Below are 20,908 nucleotides of genomic sequence, written 5' to 3'. Positions count from 1 at the left end.
TGGGTGTGACCAGTGCTGAGTGTGTGTAACCAGTACTGTGTGGTTGTGGCCGGTGCTGTGTGGGTATGACCAGTGCTGTGTGGATGTGACCAGTGCTGTGTGGGTGTGACCAGTGCTGTGTGGTTGTGGCCGGTGCTGTGTGGTTGTGACCAGTGCTGTGTGGATGTGACCAGTGCTGAGTGTGTGTGACCAGTGCTGTGTGGTTGTGGCCGGTGCTGTGTGGTTGTGACCAGTGCTGTGTGGATGTGACCAGTGCTGAGTGTGTGTGACCAGTACTGTGTGGTTGTGGCCAGTGCTGTGTGGGTGTGACCAGTGCTGTGTGGTTGTGGCCGGTGCTGTGTGGGTATGACCAGTGCTGTGTGGGTGTGACCAGTGCTGTGTGGGTGTGACTAGTACTGCATGGGTGTGGCCAGTGCTGTGTGGTTGTGGCCGGTGCTGTGTGGGTATGACCAGTGCTGTGTGGATGTGACCAGTGCTGTGTGGGTGTGACCAGTGCTGTGTGGTTGTGGCCGGTGCTGTGTGGTTGTGACCAGTGCTGTGTGGATGTGACCAGTGCTGAGTGTGTGTGACCAGTGCTGAGTGTGTGTGACCAGTACTGTGTGGTTGTGGTTGGTGCTGTGTGGGTGTGATCAGTGACTGGTCACACCCACAAACGCGCTGACTTCCGATGATGGCTGAATTGCGCATGCAGATTGGGTCCTGCGTCGTGTGGCTGCGGGTGTGACCAGTGCTGAGTGTGTGTAACCAGTACTGTGTGGTTGTGGCCAGTGCTGTGTGGGTGTGACCAGTGCTGAGTGTGTGTAACCAGTGCTGTGTGGGTGTGACCAGTGCTGTGTGGGTGTGACCAGTGCTGAGTGTGTGTAACCAGTACTGTGTGGTTGTGGCCGGTGCTGTGTGGGTATGACCAGTGCTGTGTGGATGTGACCAGTGCTGTGTGGGTGTGACCAGTGCTGTGTGGTTGTGGCCGGTGCTGTGTGGTTGTGACCAGTGCTGTGTGGATGTGACCAGTGCTGAGTGTGTGTGACCAGTGCTGTGTGGTTGTGGCCGGTGCTGTGTGGTTGTGACCAGTGCTGTGTGGATGTGACCAGTGCTGAGTGTGTGTGACCAGTACTGTGTGGTTGTGGCCAGTGCTGTGTGGGTGTGACCAGTGCTGTGTGGTTGTGGCCGGTGCTGTGTGGGTATGACCAGTGCTGTGTGGGTGTGACCAGTGCTGTGTGGGTGTGACTAGTACTGCATGGGTGTGGCCAGTGCTGTGTGGTTGTGGCCGGTGCTGTGTGGGTATGACCAGTGCTGTGTGGATGTGACCAGTGCTGTGTGGGTGTGACCAGTGCTGTGTGGTTGTGGCCGGTGCTGTGTGGTTGTGACCAGTGCTGTGTGGATGTGACCAGTGCTGAGTGTGTGTGACCAGTGCTGAGTGTGTGTGACCAGTACTGTGTGGTTGTGGCCAGTGCTGTGTGGGTGTGACCAGTGCTGTGTGGTTGTGGCCGGTGCTGTGTGGGTGTGACCAGTGCTGTGTGGATGTGACCAGTGCTGTGTGGATGTGACCAGTGCTGTGTGGGTGTGACCAGTGCTGTGTGGATGTGACCAGTGCTGTGTGGATGTGACCAGTGCTGTGTGGGTGTGACCAGTGCTGTGTGGGTGTGACCAGTGCTGTGTGGATGTGACCAGTGCTGTGTGGATGTGACCAGTGCTGTGTGGGTGTGACCAGTGCTGTGTGGATGTGACCAGTGCTGTGTGGGTGTGACCAGTGCTGTGTGGATGTGACCAGTGCTGTGTGGATGTGACCAGTGCTGTGTGGGTGTGACCAGTGCTGAGTGTGTGTTACTAGTACTGTGTGGTTGTGGTTGGTGCTGTGTGGGTGTGATCAGTGACTGGTCACACCCACAAACGCGCTGACTTCCGATGATGGCTGAATTGCGCATGCAGATTGGGTCCTGCGTCGTGTGGCTGCGGGTGTGACCAGTGCTGAGTGTGTGTAACCAGTACTGTGTGGTTGTGGCCAGTGCTGTGTGGGTGTGACCAGTGCTGAGTGTGTGTAACCAGTGCTGTGTGGGTGTGACCAGTGCTGTGTGGTTGTGGCCGGTGCTGTGTGGTTGTGACCAGTGCTGTGTGGATGTGACCAGTGCTGAGTGTGTGTGACCAGTACTGTGTGGTTGTGGCCAGTGCTGTGTGGGTGTGACCAGTGCTGTGTGGTTGTGGCCGGTGCTGTGTGGGTATGACCAGTGCTGTGTGGGTGTGACCAGTGCTGTGTGGGTGTGACTAGTACTGCATGGGTGTGGCCAGTGCTGTGTGGTTGTGGCCGGTGCTGTGTGGGTATGACCAGTGCTGTATGGATGTGACCAGTGCTGTGTGGGTGTGACCAGTGCTGTGTGGTTGTGGCCGGTGCTGTGTGGTTGTGACCAGTGCTGTGTGGATGTGACCAGTGCTGAGTGTGTGTGACCAGTGCTGAGTGTGTGTGACCAGTACTGTGTGGTTGTGGTTGGTGCTGTGTGGGTGTGATCAGTGACTGGTCACACCCACAAACGCGCTGACTTCCGATGATGGCTGAATTGCGCATGCAGATTGGGTCCTGCGTCGTGTGGCTGCGGGTGTGACCAGTGCTGAGTGTGTGTAACCAGTACTGTGTGGTTGTGGCCAGTGCTGTGTGGGTGTGACCAGTGCTGAGTGTGTGTAACCAGTGCTGTGTGGGTGTGACCAGTGCTGTGTGGGTGTGACCAGTGCTGAGTGTGTGTAACCAGTACTGTGTGGTTGTGGCCGGTGCTGTGTGGGTATGACCAGTGCTGTGTGGATGTGACCAGTGCTGTGTGGGTGTGACCAGTGCTGTGTGGTTGTGGCCGGTGCTGTGTGGTTGTGACCAGTGCTGTGTGGATGTGACCAGTGCTGAGTGTGTGTGACCAGTGCCGTGTGGTTGTGGCCGGTGCTGTGTGGTTGTGACCAGTGCTGTGTGGATGTGACCAGTGCTGAGTGTGTGTGACCAGTACTGTGTGGTTGTGGCCAGTGCTGTGTGGGTGTGACCAGTGCTGTGTGGTTGTGGCCGGTGCTGTGTGGGTATGACCAGTGCTGTGTGGGTGTGACCAGTGCTGTGTGGGTGTGACTAGTACTGCATGGGTGTGGCCAGTGCTGTGTGGTTGTGGCCGGTGCTGTGTGGGTATGACCAGTGCTGTGTGGATGTGACCAGTGCTGTGTGGGTGTGACCAGTGCTGTGTGGTTGTGGCCGGTGCTGTGTGGTTGTGACCAGTGCTGTGTGGATGTGACCAGTGCTGAGTGTGTGTAACCAGTGCTGAGTGTGTGTGACCAGTACTGTGTGGTTGTGGCCAGTGCTGTGTGGGTGTGACCAGTGCTGTGTGGTTGTGGCCGGTGCTGTGTGGTTGTGACCAGTACTGTGTGGATGTGACCAGTGCTGAGTGTGTGTGACCAGTGCTGTGTGGTTGTGGCCGGTGCTGTGTGGTTGTGACCAGTGCTGTGTGGATGTGACCAGTGCTGAGTGTGTGTGACCAGTACTGTGTGGTTGTGGCCAGTGCTGTGTGGGTGTGACCAGTGCTGTGTGGTTGTGGCCGGTGCTGTGTGGGTATGACCAGTGCTGTGTGGGTGTGACCAGTGCTGTGTGGGTGTGACTAGTACTGCATGGGTGTGGCCAGTGCTGTGTGGTTGTGGCCGGTGCTGTGTGGGTATGACCAGTGCTGTGTGGATGTGACCAGTGCTGTGTGGGTGTGACCAGTGCTGAGTGTGTGTGACCAGTGCTGAGTGTGTGTGACCAGTACTGTGTGGTTGTGGCCAGTGCTGTGTGGGTGTGACCAGTGCTGTGTGGTTGTGGCCGGTGCTGTGTGGGTGTGACCAGTGCTGTGTGGATGTGACCAGTGCTGTGTGGTTGTGACCAGTACTGTGTGGTTGTGGCCAGTGCTGTGTGGGTGTGACCAGTGCTGTGTGGATGTGACCAGTGCTGTGTGGGTGTGGCCAGTACTGTGTGGGTGTGACCAGTGCTGTGTGGTTGTGGCCGGTGCTGTGTGGGTATGACCAGTGCTGTGTGGATGTGACCAGTGCTGTGTGGGTGTGGCCAGTACTGTGTGGGTGTGACCAGTGCTGCGTGGGTGTGACTAGTACTGCATGGGTGTAACCAGTGCTGTGTGGATGTGACCAGTGCTGTGTGGATGTGACCAGTGCTGTGTGGATGTGACCAGTGCTGTGTGGGTGTGACCAGTGCTGTGTGGATGTGACCAGTGCTGTGTGTGTGTAACCAGTGCTGAGTGTGTGTGACCAGTGCTGTGTGGTTGTGGCCGGTGCTGTGTGGGTATGACCAGTGCTGTGTGGATGTGACCAGTGCTGTGTGGATGTGACCAGTGCTGTGTGGATGTGACCAGTGCTGTGTGGGTGTGACCAGTGCTGTGTGGTTGTGGCCGGTGCTGTGTGGTTGTGACCAGTGCTGTGTGGATGTGACCAGTGCTGAGTGTGTGTGACCAGTGCTGAGTGTGTGTGACCAGTACTGTGTGGGTGTGACCAGTGCTGTGTGGATGTGACCAGTGCTGTGTGGATGTGACCAGTGCTGTGTGGATGTGACCAGTGCTGTGTGGGTGTGACCAGTGCTGTGTGGATGTGACCAGTGCTGTGTGGGTGTGACCAGTGCTGTGTGGATGTGACCAGTGCTGTGTGGATGTGACCAGTGCTGTGTGGTTGTGACCAGTGCTGTGTGGTTGTGACCAGTGCTGTGTGGATGTGACCAGTGCTGTGTGGTTGTGGCCGGTGCTGTGTGGGTATGACCAGTGCTGTGTGGATGTGACCAGTGCTGTGTGGGTGTGACCAGTGCTGTGTGGTTGTGGCCGGTGCTGTGTGGTTGTGACCAGTGCTGTGTGGATGTGACCAGTGCTGAGTGTGTGTGACCAGTGCTGTGTGGTTGTGGCCGGTGCTGTGTGGTTGTGACCAGTGCTGTGTGGATGTGACCAGTGCTGAGTGTGTGTGACCAGTACTGTGTGGTTGTGGCCAGTGCTGTGTGGGTGTGACCAGTGCTGTGTGGTTGCGGCCGGTGCTGTGTGGGTATGACCAGTGCTGTGTGGGTGTGACCAGTGCTGTGTGGGTGTGACTAGTACTGCATGGGTGTGGCCAGTGCTGTGTGGTTGTGGCCGGTGCTGTGTGGGTATGACCAGTGCTGTGTGGATGTGACCAGTGCTGTGTGGGTGTGACCAGTGCTGTGTGGTTGTGGCCGGTGCTGTGTGGTTGTGACCAGTGCTGTGTGGATGTGACCAGTGCTGAGTGTGTGTGACCAGTGCTGAGTGTGTGTGACCAGTACTGTGTGGTTGTGGCCAGTGCTGTGTGGGTGTGACCAGTGCTGTGTGGTTGTGGCCGCTGCTGTGTGGGTGTGACCAGTGCTGTGTGGATGTGACCAGTGCTGTGTGGTTGTGACCAGTGCTGTGTGGATGTGACCAGTGCTGAGTGTGTGTGACCAGTACTGTGTGGTTGTGGCCAGTGCTGTGTGGGTGTGACCAGTGCTGTGTGGATGTGACCAGTGCTGTGTGGGTGTGGCCAGTACTGTGTGGGTGTGACCAGTGCTGCGTGGGTGTGACTAGTACTGCATGTGTGTGACCAGTGCTGTGTGGTTGTGGCTGGTGCTGTGTGGGTATGACCAGTGCTGTGTGGATGTGACCAGTGCTGTGTGGGTGTGGCCAGTACTGTGTGGGTGTGACCAGTGCTGCGTGGGTATGACTAGTACTGCATGGGTTTAACCAGTGCTGTGTGGATGTGACCAGTGCTGTGTGGATGTGACCAGTGCTGTGTGGATGTGACCAGTGCTGTGTGGGTGTGACCAGTGCTGTGTGGATGTGACCAGTGCTGTGTGTGTGTAACCAGTGCTGAGTGTGTGTGACCAGTGCTGTGTGGTTGTGGCCGGTGCTGTGTGGGTATGACCAGTGCTGTGTGGATGTGACCAGTGCTGTGTGGATGTGACCAGTGCTGTGTGGGTGTGACCAGTGCTGTGTGGATGTGACCAGTGCTGTGTGGATGTGACCAGTGCTGTGTGGGTGTGACCAGTGCTGTGTGGATGTGACCAGTACTGTGTGGGTGTGACCAGTGCTGTGTGGATGTGACCAGTGATGTGTGGGTGTGATCAGTGCTGTGTGGATGTGACCAGTGCTGTGTGGATGTGACCAGTGCTGTGTGGATGTGACCAGTGCTGTGTGGATGTGACCAGTGCTGTGTGGGTGTGACCAGTGCTGTGTGGATGTGACCAGTGCTGTGTGTGTGTAACCAGTGCTGAGTGTGTGTGACCAGTGCTGTGTGGTTGTGGCCGGTGCTGTGTGGGTATGACCAGTGCTGTGTGGATGTGACCAGTGCTGTGTGGATGTGACCAGTGCTGTGTGGATGTGACCAGTGCTGTGTGGGTGTGACCAGTGCTGTGTGGATGTGACCAGTGCTGTGTGGATGTGACCAGTGCTGTGTGGGTGTGACCAGTGCTGTGTGGGTGTGACCAGTGCTGTGTGGATGTGACCAGTGCTGTGTGGGTGTGACCAGTGCTGTGTGGATGTGACCAGTGCTGTGTGGGTGTGACCAGTGCTGTGTGGGTGTGACCAGTGCTGTGTGGATGTGACCAGTGCTGTGTGGATGTGACCAGTGCTGTGTGGGTGTGACCAGTGCTGTGTGGATGTGACCAGTGCTGTGTGGATGTGACCAGTGCTGTGTGGGTGTGACCAGTGCTGAGTGTGTGTTACTAGTACTGTGTGGTTGTGGTTGGTGCTGTGTGGGTGTGATCAGTGACTGGTCACACCCACAAACGCGCTGACTTCCGATGATGGCTGAATTGCGCATGCAGATTGGGCCCTGCGTCGTGTGGCTGCGGGTGTGACCAGTGCTGAGTGTGTGTAACCAGTACTGTGTGGTTGTGGCCAGTGCTGTGTGGGTGTGACCAGTGCTGAGTGTGTGTTACCAGTGCTGTGTGGGTGTGACCAGTGCTGTGTGGGTGTGACCAGTGCTGAGTGTGTAACCAGTACTGTGTGGTTGTGGCCGGTGCTGTGTGGGTATGACCAGTGCTGTGTGGATGTGACCAGTGCTGTGTGGGTGTGACCAGTGCTGTGTGGTTGTGGCCGGTGCTGTGTGGTTGTGACCAGTGCTGTGTGGATGTGACCAGTGCTGAGTGTGTGTGACCAGTGCTGTGTGGTTGTGGCCGGTGCTGTGTGGTTGTGACCAGTGCTGTGTGGATGTGACCAGTGCTGAGTGTGTGTGACCAGTACTGTGTGGTTGTGGCCAGTGCTGTGTGGGTGTGACCAGTGCTGTGTGGTTGTGGCCGGTGCTGTGTGGGTATGACCAGTGCTGTGTGGGTGTGACCAGTGCTGTGTGGGTGTGACTAGTACTGCATGGGTGTGGCCAGTGCTGTGTGGTTGTGGCCGGTGCTGTGTGGGTATGACCAGTGCTGTGTGGATGTGACCAGTGCTGTGTGGGTGTGACCAGTGCTGTGTGGTTGTGGCCGGTGCTGTGTGGTTGTGACCAGTGCTGTGTGGATGTGACCAGTGCTGAGTGTGTGTGACCAGTGCTGAGTGTGTGTGACCAGTACTGTGTGGTTGTGGTTGGTGCTGTGTGGGTGTGATCAGTGACTGGTCACACCCACAAACGCGCTGACTTCCGATGATGGCTGAATTGCGCATGCAGATTGGGTCCTGCGTCGTGTGGCTGCGGGTGTGACCAGTGCTGAGTGTGTGTAACCAGTACTGTGTGGTTGTGGCCAGTGCTGTGTGGGTGTGACCAGTGCTGAGTGTGTGTAACCAGTGCTGTGTGGGTGTGACCAGTGCTGTGTGGGTGTGACCAGTGCTGAGTGTGTGTAACCAGTACTGTGTGGTTGTGGCCGGTGCTGTGTGGGTATGACCAGTGCTGTGTGGATGTGACCAGTGCTGTGTGGGTGTGACCAGTGCTGTGTGGTTGTGGCCGGTGCTGTGTGGTTGTGACCAGTGCTGTGTGGATGTGACCAGTGCTGAGTGTGTGTGACCAGTGCTGTGTGGTTGTGGCCGGTGCTGTGTGGTTGTGACCAGTGCTGTGTGGATGTGACCAGTGCTGAGTGTGTGTGACCAGTACTGTGTGGTTGTGGCCGGTGCTGTGTGGGTATGACCAGTGCTGTGTGGGTGTGACCAGTGCTGTGTGGGCGTGACTAGTACTGCATGGGTGTGGCCAGTGCTGTGTGGTTGTGGCCGGTGCTGTGTGGGTATGACCAGTGCTGTGTGGATGTGACCAGTGCTGTGTGGGTGTGACCAGTGCTGTGTGGTTGTGGCCGGTGCTGTGTGGTTGTGACCAGTGCTGTGTGGATGTGACCAGTGCTGAGTGTGTGTGACCAGTGCTGAGTGTGTGTGACCAGTACTGTGTGGTTGTGGCCAGTGCTGTGTGGGTGTGACCAGTGCTGTGTGGTTGTGGCCGGTGCTGTGTGGGTGTGACCAGTGCTGTGTGGATGTGACCAGTGCTGTGTGGATGTGACCAGTGCTGTGTGGGTGTGACCAGTGCTGTGTGGATGTGACCAGTGCTGTGTGGATGTGACCAGTGCTGTGTGGGTGTGACCAGTGCTGTGAGGGTGTGACCAGTGCTGTGTGGATGTGACCAGTGCTGTTTGGATGTGACCAGTGCTGTGTGGGTGTGACCAGTGCTGTGTGGATGTGACCAGTGCTGTGTGGGTGTGACCAGTGCTGTGTGGATGTGACCAGTGCTGTGTGGATGTGACCAGTGCTGTGTGGGTGTGACCAGTGCTGAGTGTGTGTTACTAGTACTGTGTGGTTGTGGTTGGTGCTGTGTGGGTGTGATCAGTGACTGGTCACACCCACAAACGCGCTGACTTCCGATGATGGCTGAATTGCGCATGCAGATTGGGTCCTGCGTCGTGTGGCTGCGGGTGTGACCAGTGCTGAGTGTGTGTAACCAGTACTGTGTGGTTGTGGCCAGTGCTGTGTGGGTGTGACCAGTGCTGAGTGTGTGTAACCAGTGCTGTGTGGGTGTGACCAGTGCTGTGTGGGTGTGACCAGTGCTGAGTGTGTGTAACCAGTACTGTGTGGTTGTGGCCGGTGCTGTGTGGGTATGACCAGTGCTGTGTGGATGTGACCAGTGCTGTGTGGGTGTGACCAGTGCTGTGTGGTTGTGGCCGGTGCTGTGTGGTTGTGACCAGTGCTGTGTGGATGTGACCAGTGCTGAGTGTGTGTGACCAGTGCTGTGTGGTTGTGGCCGGTGCTGTGTGGTTGTGACCAGTGCTGTGTGGATGTGACCAGTGCTGAGTGTGTGTGACCAGTACTGTGTGGTTGTGGCCAGTGCTGTGTGGGTGTGACCAGTGCTGTGTGGTTGTGGCCGGTGCTGTGTGGGTATGACCAGTGCTGTGTGGGTGTGACCAGTGCTGTGTGGGTGTGACCAGTGCTGTGTGGTTGTGGCCGGTGCTGTGTGGTTGTGACCAGTGCTGTGTGGATGTGACCAGTGCTGAGTGTGTGTGACCAGTGCTGAGTGTGTGTGACCAGTACTGTGTGGTTGTGGCCAGTGCTGTGTGGGTGTGACCAGTGCTGTGTGGTTGTGGCCGGTGCTGTGTGGTTGTGACCAGTACTGTGTGGATGTGACCAGTGCTGAGTGTGTGTGACCAGTGCTGTGTGGTTGTGGCCGGTGCTGTGTGGTTGTGACCAGTGCTGTGTGGATGTGACCAGTGCTGAGTGTGTGTGACCAGTACTGTGTGGTTGTGGCCAGTGCTGTGTGGGTGTGACCAGTGCTGTGTGGTTGTGGCCGGTGCTGTGTGGGTTTGACCAGTGCTGTGTGGGTGTGACCAGTGCTGTGTGGGTGTGACTAGTACTGCATGGGTGTGGCCAGTGCTGTGTGGTTGTGGCCGGTGCTGTGTGGGTATGACCAGTGCTGTGTGGATGTGACCAGTGCTGTGTGGGTGTGACCAGTGCTGAGTGTGTGTGACCAGTGCTGAGTGTGTGTGACCAGTACTGTGTGGTTGTGGCCAGTGCTGTGTGGGTGTGACCAGTGCTGTGTGGTTGTGGCCGGTGCTGTGTGGGTGTGACCAGTGCTGTGTGGTTGTGACCAGTACTGTGTGGTTGTGGCCAGTGCTGTGTGGGTGTGACCAGTGCTGTGTGGATGTGACCAGTGCTGTGTGGGTGTGACCAGTGCTGTGTGGATGTGACCAGTGCTGTGTGGGTGTGACCAGTGCTGTGTGGATGTGACCAGTGCTGTGTGGATGTGACCAGTGCTATGTGGTTGTGACCAGTGCTGTGTGGTTGTGACCAGTGCTGTGTGGATGTGACCAGTGCTGTGTGGTTGTGGCCGGTGCTGTGTGGGTATGACCAGTGCTGTGTGGATGTGACCAGTGCTGTGTGGGTGTGACCAGTGCTGTGTGGTTGTGGCCGGTGCTGTGTGGTTGTGACCAGTGCTGTGTGGATGTGACCAGTGCTGAGTGTGTGTGACCAGTGCTGTGTGGTTGTGGCCGGTGCTGTGTGGTTGTGACCAGTGCTGTGTGGATGTGACCAGTGCTGAGTGTGTGTGACCAGTACTGTGTGGTTGTGGCCAGTGCTGTGTGGGTGTGACCAGTGCTGTGTGGTTGTGGCCGGTGCTGTGTGGGTATGACCAGTGCTGTGTGGGTGTGACCAGTGCTGTGTGGGTGTGACTAGTACTGCATGGGTGTGGCCAGTGCTGTGTGGTTGTGGCCGGTGCTGTGTGGGTATGACCAGTGCTGTGTGGATGTGACCAGTGCTGTGTGGGTGTGACCAGTGCTGTGTGGTTGTGGCCGGTGCTGTGTGGTTGTGACCAGTGCTGTGTGGATGTGACCAGTGCTGAGTGTGTGTGACCAGTGCTGAGTGTGTGTGACCAGTACTGTGTGGTTGTGGCCAGTGCTGTGTTGGTGTGACCAGTGCTGTGTGGTTGTGGCCGGTGCTGTGTGGGTGTGACCAGTGCTGTGTGGATGTGACCAGTGCTGTGTGGTTGTGACCAGTGCTGTGTGGATGTGACCAGTGCTGAGTGTGTGTGACCAGTACTGTGTGGTTGTGGCCAGTGCTGTGTGGGTGTGACCAGTGCTGTGTGGATGTGACCAGTGCTGTGTGGGTGTGGCCAGTACTGTGTGGGTGTGACCAGTGCTGCGTGGGTGTGACTAGTACTGCATGTGTGTGACCAGTGCTGTGTGGTTGTGGCCGGTGCTGTGTGGGTATGACCAGTGCTGTGTGGATGTGACCAGTGCTGTGTGGGTGTGGCCAGTACTGTGTGGGTGTGACCAGTGCTGCGTGGGTGTGACTAGTACTGCATGGGTGTAACCAGTGCTGTGTGGATGTGACCAGTGCTGTGTGGATGTGACCAGTGCTGTGTGGATGTGACCAGTGCTGTGTGGGTGTGACCAGTGCTGTGTGGATGTGACCAGTGCTGTGTGTGTGTAACCAGTGCTGAGTGTGTGTGACCAGTGCTGTGTGGTTGTGGCCGGTGCTGTGTGGGTATGACCAGTGCTGTGTGGATGTGACCAGTGCTGTGTGGATGTGACCAGTGCTGTGTGGGTGTGACCAGTGCTGTGTGGATGTGACCAGTGCTGTGTGGATGTGACCAGTGCTGTGTGGGTGTGACCAGTGCTGTGTGGATGTGACCAGTACTGTGTGGGTGTGACCAGTGCTGTGTGGATGTGACCAGTGATGTGTGGGTGTGATCAGTGCTGTGTGGATGTGACCAGTGCTGTGTGGATGTGACCAGTGCTGTGTGGATGTGACCAGTGCTGTGTGGATGTGACCAGTGCTGTGTGGGTGTGACCAGTGCTGTGTGGATGTGACCAGTGCTGTGTGTGTGTAACCAGTGCTGAGTGTGTGTGACCAGTGCTGTGTGGTTGTGGCCGGTGCTGTGTGGGTATGACCAGTGCTGTGTGGATGTGACCAGTGCTGTGTGGATGTGACCAGTGCTGTGTGGATGTGACCAGTGCTGTGTGGGTGTGACCAGTGCTGTGTGGATGTGACCAGTGCTGTGTGGATGTGACCAGTGCTGTGTGGGTGTGACCAGTGCTGTGTGGGTGTGACCAGTGCTGTGTGGATGTGACCAGTGCTGTGTGGGTGTGACCAGTGCTGTGTGGATGTGACCAGTGCTGTGTGGGTGTGACCAGTGCTGTGTGGGTGTGACCAGTGCTGTGTGGGTGTGACCAGTGCTGTGTGGATGTGACCAGTGCTGTGTGGATGTGACCAGTGCTGTGTGGGTGTGACCAGTGCTGTGTGGATGTGACCAGTGCTGTGTGGATGTGACCAGTGCTGTGTGGATGTGACCAGTGCTGTGTGGGTGTGACCAGTGCTGAGTGTGTGTTACTAGTACTGTGTGGTTGTGGTTGGTGCTGTGTGGGTGTGATCAGTGACTGGTCACACCCACAAACGCGCTGACTTCCGATGATGGCTGAATTGCGCATGCAGATTGGGCCCTGCGTCGTGTGGCTGCGGGTGTGACCAGTGCTGAGTGTGTGTAACCAGTACTGTGTGGTTGTGGCCAGTGCTGTGTGGGTGTGACCAGTGCTGAGTGTGTGTTACCAGTGCTGTGTGGGTGTGACCAGTGCTGTGTGGGTGTGACCAGTGCTGAGTGTGTGTAACCAGTACTGTGTGGTTGTGGCCGGTGCTGTGTGGGTATGACCAGTACTGTGTGGATGTGACCAGTGCTGTGTGGGTGTGACCAATGCTGTGTGGTTGTGGCCGGTGCTGTGTGGTTGTGACCAGTGCTGTGTGGATGTGACCAGTGCTGAGTGTGTGTGACCAGTGCTGTGTGGTTGTGGCCGGTGCTGTGTGGTTGTGACCAGTGCTGTGTGGATGTGACCAGTGCTGAGTGTGTGTGACCAGTACTGTGTGGTTGTGGCCAGTGCTGTGTGGGTGTGACCAGTGCTGTGTGGTTGTGGCCGGTGCTGTGTGGGTATGACCAGTGCTGTGTGGGTGTGACCAGTGCTGTGTGGGTGTGACTAGTACTGCATGGGTGTGGCCAGTGCTGTGTGGTTGTGGCCGGTGCTGTGTGGGTATGACCAGTGCTGTGTGGATGTGACCAGTGCTGTGTGGGTGTGACCAGTGCTGTGTGGTTGTGGCCGGTGCTGTGTGGTTGTGACCAGTGCTGTGTGGATGTGACCAGTGCTGAGTGTGTGTGACCAGTGCTGAGTGTGTGTGACCAGTACTGTGTGGTTGTGGTTGGTGCTGTGTGGGTGTGATCAGTGACTGGTCACACCCACAAACGCGCTGACTTCCGATGATGGCTGAATTGCGCATGCAGATTGGGTCCTGCGTCGTGTGGCTGCGGGTGTGACCAGTGCTGAGTGTGTGTAACCAGTACTGTGTGGTTGTGGCCAGTGCTGTGTGGGTGTGACCAGTGCTGAGTGTGTGTAACCAGTGCTGTGTGGGTGTGACCAGTGCTGTGTGGGTGTGACCAGTGCTGAGTGTGTGTAACCAGTACTGTGTGGTTGTGGCCGGTGCTGTGTGGGTATGACCAGTGCTGTGTGGATGTGACCAGTGCTGTGTGGGTGTGACCAGTGCTGTGTGGTTGTGGCCGGTGCTGTGTGGTTGTGACCAGTGCTGTGTGGATGTGACCAGTGCTGAGTGTGTGTGACCAGTGCTGTGTGGTTGTGGCCGGTGCTGTGTGGTTGTGACCAGTGCTGTGTGGATGTGACCAGTGCTGAGTGTGTGTGACCAGTACTGTGTGGTTGTGGCCGGTGCTGTGTGGGTATGACCAGTGCTGTGTGGGTGTGACCAGTGCTGTGTGGGCGTGACTAGTACTGCATGGGTGTGGCCAGTGCTGTGTGGTTGTGGCCGGTGCTGTGTGGGTATGACCAGTGCTGTGTGGATGTGACCAGTGCTGTGTGGGTGTGACCAGTGCTGTGTGGTTGTGGCCGGTGCTGTGTGGTTGTGACCAGTGCTGTGTGGATGTGACCAGTGCTGAGTGTGTGTGACCAGTGCTGAGTGTGTGTGACCAGTACTGTGTGGTTGTGGCCAGTGCTGTGTGGGTGTGACCAGTGCTGTGTGGTTGTGGCCGGTGCTGTGTGGGTGTGACCAGTGCTGTGTGGATGTGACCAGTGCTGTGTGGATGTGACCAGTGCTGTGTGGGTGTGACCAGTGCTGTGTGGATGTGACCAGTGCTGTGTGGATGTGACCAGTGCTGTGTGGGTGTGACCAGTGCTGTGAGGGTGTGACCAGTGCTGTGTGGATGTGACCAGTGCTGTTTGGATGTGACCAGTGCTGTGTGGGTGTGACCAGTGCTGTGTGGATGTGACCAGTGCTGTGTGGGTGTGACCAGTGCTGTGTGGATGTGACCAGTGCTGTGTGGATGTGACCAGTGCTGTGTGGGTGTGACCAGTGCTGAGTGTGTGTTACTAGTACTGTGTGGTTGTGGTTGGTGCTGTGTGGGTGTGATCAGTGACTGGTCACACCCACAAACGCGCTGACTTCCGATGATGGCTGAATTGCGCATGCAGATTGGGTCCTGCGTCGTGTGGCTGCGGGTGTGACCAGTGCTGAGTGTGTGTAACCAGTACTGTGTGGTTGTGGCCAGTGCTGTGTGGGTGTGACCAGTGCTGAGTGTGTGTAACCAGTGCTGTGTGGGTGTGACCAGTGCTGTGTGGGTGTGACCAGTGCTGAGTGTGTGTAACCAGTACTGTGTGGTTGTGGCCGGTGCTGTGTGGGTATGACCAGTGCTGTGTGGATGTGACCAGTGCTGTGTGGGTGTGACCAGTGCTGTGTGGTTGTGGCCGGTGCTGTGTGGTTGTGACCAGTGCTGTGTGGATGTGACCAGTGCTGAGTGTGTGTGACCAGTGCTGTGTGGTTGTGGCCGGTGCTGTGTGGTTGTGACCAGTGCTGTGTGGATGTGACCAGTGCTGAGTGTGTGTGACCAGTACTGTGTGGTTGTGGCCAGTGCTGTGTGGGTGTGACCAGTGCTGTGTGGTTGTGGCCGGTGCTGTGTGGGTATGACCAGTGCTGTGTGGGTGTGACCAGTGCTGTGTGGGTGTGACTAGTACTGCATGGGTGTGGCCAGTGCTGTGTGGTTGTGGCCGGTGCTGTGTGGGTATGACCAGTGCTGTGTGGATGTGACCAGTGCTGTGTGGGTGTGACCAGTGCTGTGTGGTTGTGGCCGGTGCTGTGTGGTTGTGACCAGTGCTGTGTGGATGTGACCAGTGCTGAGTGTGTGTGACCAGTGCTGAGTGTGTGTGACCAGTACTGTGTGGTTGTGGTTGGTGCTGTGTGGGTGTGATCAGTGACTGGTCACACCCACAAACGCGCTGACTTCCGATGATGGCTGAATTGCGCATGCAGATTGGGTCCTGCGTCGTGTGGCTGCGGGTGTGACCAGTGCTGAGTGTGTGTAACCAGTACTGTGTGGTTGTGGCCAGTGCTGTGTGGGTGTGACCAGTGCTGAGTGTGTGTAACCAGTGCTGTGTGGGTGTGACCAGTGCTGTGTGGGTGCGACCAGTGCTGAGTGTGTGTAACCAGTACTGTGTGGTTGTGGCCGGTGCTGTGTGGGTATGACCAGTGCTGTGTGGATGTGACCAGTGCTGTGTGGGTGTGACCAGTGCTGTGTGGTTGTGGCCGGTGCTGTGTGGTTGTGACCAGTGCTGTGTGGATGTGACCAGTGCTGAGTGTGTGTGACCAGTGCTGTGTGGTTGTGGCCGGTGCTGTGTGGTTGTGACCAGTGCTGTGTGGATGTGACCAGTGCTGAGTGTGTGTGACCAGTACTGTGTGGTTGTGGCCAGTGCTGTGTGGGTGTGACCAGTGCTGTGTGGTTGTGGCCGGTGCTGTGTGGGTATGACCAGTGCTGTGTGGGTGTGACCAGTGCTGTGTGGGTGTGACTAGTACTGCATGGGTGTGGCCAGTGCTGTGTGGTTGTGGCCGGTGCTGTGTGGGTATGACCAGTGCTGTGTGGATGTGACCAGTGCTGTGTGGTTGTGACCAGTGCTGTGTGGATGTGACCAGTGCTGAGTGTGTGTGACCAGTACTGTGTGGTTGTGGCCAGTGCTGTGTGGGTGTGACCAGTGCTGTGTGGATGTGACCAGTGCTGTGTGGGTGTGGCCAGTACTGTGTGGGTGTGACCAGTGCTGCGTGGGTGTGACTAGTACTGCATGTGTGTGACCAGTGCTGTGTGGTTGTGGCCGGTGCTGTGTGGGTATGACCAGTGCTGTGTGGATGTGACCAGTGCTGTGTGGGTGTGGCCAGTACTGTGTGGGTGTGACCAGTGCTGCGTGGGTGTGACTAGTACTGCATGGGTGTAACCAGTGCTGTGTGGATGTGACCAGTGCTGTGTGGATGTGACCAGTGCTGTGTGGATGTGACCAGTGCTGTGTGGGTGTGACCAGTGCTGTGTGGATGTGACCAGTGCTGTGTGTGTGTAACCAGTGCTGAGTGTGTGTGACCAGTGCTGTGTGGTTGTGGCCGGTGCTGTGTGGGTATGACCAGTGCTGTGTGGATGTGACCAGTGCTGTGTGGATGTGACCAGTGCTGTGTGGGTGTGACCAGTGCTGTGTGGATGTGACCAGTGCTGTGTGGATGTGACCAGTGCTGTGTGGGTGTGACCAGTGCTGTGTGGATGTGACCAGTACTGTGTGGGTGTGACCAGTGCTGTGTGGATGTGACCAGTGATGTGTGGGTGTGATCAGTGCTGTGTGGATGTGACCAGTGCTGTGTGGATGTGACCAGTGCTGTGTGGATGTGACCAGTGCTGTGTGGGTGTGACCAGTGCTGTGTGGATGTGACCAGTGCTGTGTGTGTGTAACCAGTGCTGAGTGTGTGTGACCAGTGCTGTGTGGTTGTGGCCGGTGCTGTGTGGGTATGACCAGTGCTGTGTGGATGTGACCAGTGCTGTGTGGATGTGACCAGTGCTGTGTGGATGTGACCAGTGCTGTGTGGGTGTGACCAGTGCTGTGTGGATGTGACCAGTGCTGTGTGGATGTGACCAGTGCTGTGTGGGTGTGACCAGTGCTGTGTGGGTGTGACCAGTGCTGTGTGGATGTGACCAGTGCTGTGTGGGTGTGACCAGTGCTGTGTGGATGTGACCAGTGCTGTGTGGGTGTGACCAGTGCTGTGTGGGTGTGACCAGTGCTGTGTGGATGTGACCAGTGCTGTGTGGATGTGACCAGTGCTGTGTGGGTGTGACCAGTGCTGTGTGGATGTGACCAGTGCTGTGTGGATGTGACCAGTGCTGTGTGGATGTGACCAGTGCTGTGTGGGTGTGACCAGTGCTGAGTGTGTGTTACTAGTACTGTGTGGTTGTGGTTGGTGCTGTGTGGGTGTGATCAGTGACTGGTCACACCCACAAACGCGCTGACTTCCGATGATGGCTGAATTGCGCATGCAGATTGGGCCCTGCGTCGTGTGGCTGCGGGTGTGACCAGTGCTGAGTGTGTGTAACCAGTACTGTGTGGTTGTGGCCAGTGCTGTGTGGGTGTGACCAGTGCTGAGTGTGTGTTACCAGTGCTGTGTGGGTGTGACCAGTGCTGTGTGGGTGTGACCAGTGCTGAGTGTGTGTAACCAGTACTGTGTGGTTGTGGCCGGTGCTGTGTGGGTATGACCAGTGCTGTGTGGATGTGACCAGTGCTGTGTGGGTGTGACCAGTGCTGTGTGGTTGTGGCCGGTGCTGTGTGGTTGTGACCAGTGCTGTGTGGATGTGACCAGTGCTGAGTGTGTGTGACCAGTGCTGTGTGGTTGTGGCCGGTGCTGTGTGGTTGTGACCAGTGCTGTGTGGATGTGACCAGTGCTGAGTGTGTGTGACCAGTACTGTGTGGTTGTGGCCAGTGCTGTGTGGGTGTGACCAGTGCTGTGTGGTTGTGGCCGGTGCTGTGTGGGTATGACCAGTGCTGTGTGGGTGTGACCAGTGCTGTGTGGGTGTGACTAGTACTGCATGGGTGTGGCCAGTGCTGTGTGGTTGTGGCCGGTGCTGTGTGGGTATGACCATTGCTGTGTGGATGTGACCAGTGCTGTGTGGGTGTGACCAGTGCTGTGTGGTTGTGGCCGGTGCTGTGTGGTTGTGACCAGTGCTGTGTGGATGTGACCAGTGCTGAGTGTGTGTGACCAGTGCTGAGTGTGTGTGACCAGTACTGTGTGGTTGTGGTTGGTGCTGTGTGGGTGTGATCAGTGACTGGTCACACCCACAAACGCGCTGACTTCCGATGATGGCTGAATTGCGCATGCAGATTGGGTCCTGCGTCGTGTGGCTGCGGGTGTGACCAGTGCTGAGTGTGTGTAACCAGTACTGTGTGGTTGTGGCCAGTGCTGTGTGGGTGTGACCAGTGCTGAGTGTGTGTAACCAGTGCTGTGTGGGTGTGACCAGTGCTGTGTGGGTGTGACCAGTGCTGAGTGTGTGTAACCAGTACTGTGTGGTTGTGGCCGGTGCTGTGTGGGTATGACCAGTGCTGTGTGGATGTGACCAGTGCTGTGTGGGTGTGACCAGTGCTGTGTGGTTGTGGCCGGTGCTGTGTGGTTGTGACCAGTGCTGTGTGGATGTGACCAGTGCTGAGTGTGTGTGACCAGTGCTGTGTGGTTGTGGCCGGTGCTGTGTGGTTGTGACCAGTGCTGTGTGGATGTGACCAGTGCTGAGTGTGTGTGACCAGTACTGTGTGGTTGTGGCCGGTGCTGTGTGGGTATGACCAGTGCTGTGTGGGTGTGACCAGTGCTGTGTGGGCGTGACTAGTACTGCATGGGTGTGGCCAGTGCTGTGTGGTTGTGGCCGGTGCTGTGTGGGTATGACCAGTGCTGTGTGGATGTGACCAGTGCTGTGTGGGTGTGACCAGTGCTGTGTGGTTGTGGCCGGTGCTGTGTGGTTGTGACCAGTGCTGTGTGGATGTGACCAGTGCTGAGTGTGTGTGACCAGTGCTGAGTGTGTGTGACCAGTACTGTGTGGTTGTGGCCAGTGCTGTGTGGGTGTGACCAGTGCTGTGTGGTTGTGGCCGGTGCTGTGTGGGTGTGACCAGTGCTGTGTGGATGTGACCAGTGCTGTGTGGATGTGACCAGTGCTGTGTGGGTGTGACCAGTGCTGTGTGGATGTGACCAGTGCTGTGTGGATGTGACCAGTGCTGTGTGGGTGTGACCAGTGCTGTGAGGGTGTGACCAGTGCTGTGTGGATGTGACCAGTGCTGTTTGGATGTGACCAGTGCTGTGTGGGTGTGACCAGTGCTGTGTGGATGTGACCAGTGCTGTGTGGGTGTGACCAGTGCTGTGTGGATGTGACCAGTGCTGTGTGGATGTGACCAGTGCTGTGTGGGTGTGACCAGTGCTGAGTGTGTGTTACTAGTACTGTGTGGTTGTGGTTGGTGCTGTGTGGGTGTGATCAGTGACTGGTCACACCCACAAACGCGCTGACTTCCGATGATGGCTGAATTGCGCATGCAGATTGGGTCCTGCGTCGTGTGGCTGCGGGTGTGACCAGTGCTGAGTGTGTGTAACCAGTACTGTGTGGTTGTGGCCAGTGCTGTGTGGGTGTGACCAGTGCTGAGTGTGTGTAACCAGTGCTGTGTGGGTGTGACCAGTGCTGTGTGGGTGTGACCAGTGCTGAGTGTGTGTAACCAGTACTGTGTGGTTGTGGCCGGTGCTGTGTGGGTATGACCAGTGCTGTGTGGATGTGACCAGTGCTGTGTGGGTGTGACCAGTGCTGTGTGGTTGTGGCCGGTGCTGTGTGGTTGTGACCAGTGCTGTGTGGATGTGACCAGTGCTGAGTGTGTGTGACCAGTGCTGTGTGGTTGTGGCCGGTGCTGTGTGGTTGTGACCAGTGCTGTGTGGATGTGACCAGTGCTGAGTGTGTGTGACCAGTACTGTGTGGTTGTGGCCAGTGCTGTGTGGGTGTGACCAGTGCTGTGTGGTTGTGGCCGGTGCTGTGTGGGTATGACCAGTGCTGTGTGGGTGTGACCAGTGCTGTGTGGGTGTGACTAGTACTGCATGGGTGTGGCCAGTGCTGTGTGGTTGTGGCCGGTGCTGTGTGGGTATGACCAGTGCTGTGTGGATGTGACCAGTGCTGTGTGGGTGTGACCAGTGCTGTGTGGTTGTGGCCGGTGCTGTGTGGTTGTGACCAGTGCTGTGTGGATGTGACCAGTGCTGAGTGTGTGTGACCAGTGCTGAGTGTGTGTGACCAGTACTGTGTGGTTGTGGTTGGTGCTGTGTGGGTGTGATCAGTGACTGGTCACACCCACAAACGCGCTGACTTCCGATGATGGCTGAATTGCGCATGCAGATTGGGTCCTGCGTCGTGTGGCTGCGGGTGTGACCAGTGCTGAGTGTGTGTAACCAGTACTGTGTGGTTGTGGCCAGTGCTGTGTGGGTGTGACCAGTGCTGAGTGTGTGTAACCAGTGCTGTGTGGGTGTGACCAGTGCTGTGTGGGTGCGACCAGTGCTGAGTGTGTGTAACCAGTACTGTGTGGTTGTGGCCGGTGCTGTGTGGGTATGACCAGTGCTGTGTGGATGTGACCAGTGCTGTGTGGGTGTGACCAGTGCTGTGTGGTTGTGGCCGGTGCTGTGTGGTTGTGACCAGTGCTGTGTGGATGTGACCAGTGCTGAGTGTGTGTGACCAGTGCTGTGTGGTTGTGGCCGGTGCTGTGTGGTTGTGACCAGTGCTGTGTGGATGTGACCAGTGCTGAGTGTGTGTGACCAGTACTGTGTGGTTGTGGCCAGTGCTGTGTGGGTGTGACCAGTGCTGTGTGGTTGTGGCCGGTGCTGTGTGGGTATGACCAGTGCTGTGTGGGTGTGACCAGTGCTGTGTGGGTGTGACTAGTACTGCATGGGTGTGGCCAGTGCTGTGTGGTTGTGGCCGGTGCTGTGTGGGTATGACCAGTGCTGTGTGGATGTGACCAGTGCTGTGTGGGTGTGACCAGTGCTGTGTGGTTGTGGCCGGTGCTGTGTGGTTGTGACCTGTGCTGTGTGGATGTGACCAGTGCTGAGTGTGTGTGACCAGTGCTGAGTGTGTGTGACCAGTACTGTGTGGTTGTGGCCAGTGCTGTGTGGGTGTGACCAGTGCTGTG

The 20,908-nt window shown here is 57.1% G+C and overlaps 1 protein-coding gene across 1 annotated transcript in view; it reads left to right on the top strand.

The window, feature by feature from the left end:
• The window catches only part of USH2A (usherin), a 1,656,840-nt gene that overhangs the window by 180,702 nt on the left and 1,455,230 nt on the right, over positions 1-20,908 (top strand). The window lies entirely within an intron of this gene.

The sequence above is a fragment of the Pseudophryne corroboree genome, chromosome 4, assembly GCF_028390025.1.
Source record: "Pseudophryne corroboree isolate aPseCor3 chromosome 4, aPseCor3.hap2, whole genome shotgun sequence".
Lineage (NCBI taxonomy): Eukaryota > Metazoa > Chordata > Amphibia > Anura > Myobatrachidae > Pseudophryne > Pseudophryne corroboree.
Note: the sequence above shows the minus strand (reverse complement) of the source record. Positions and strands in the feature narration are given on the sequence as shown.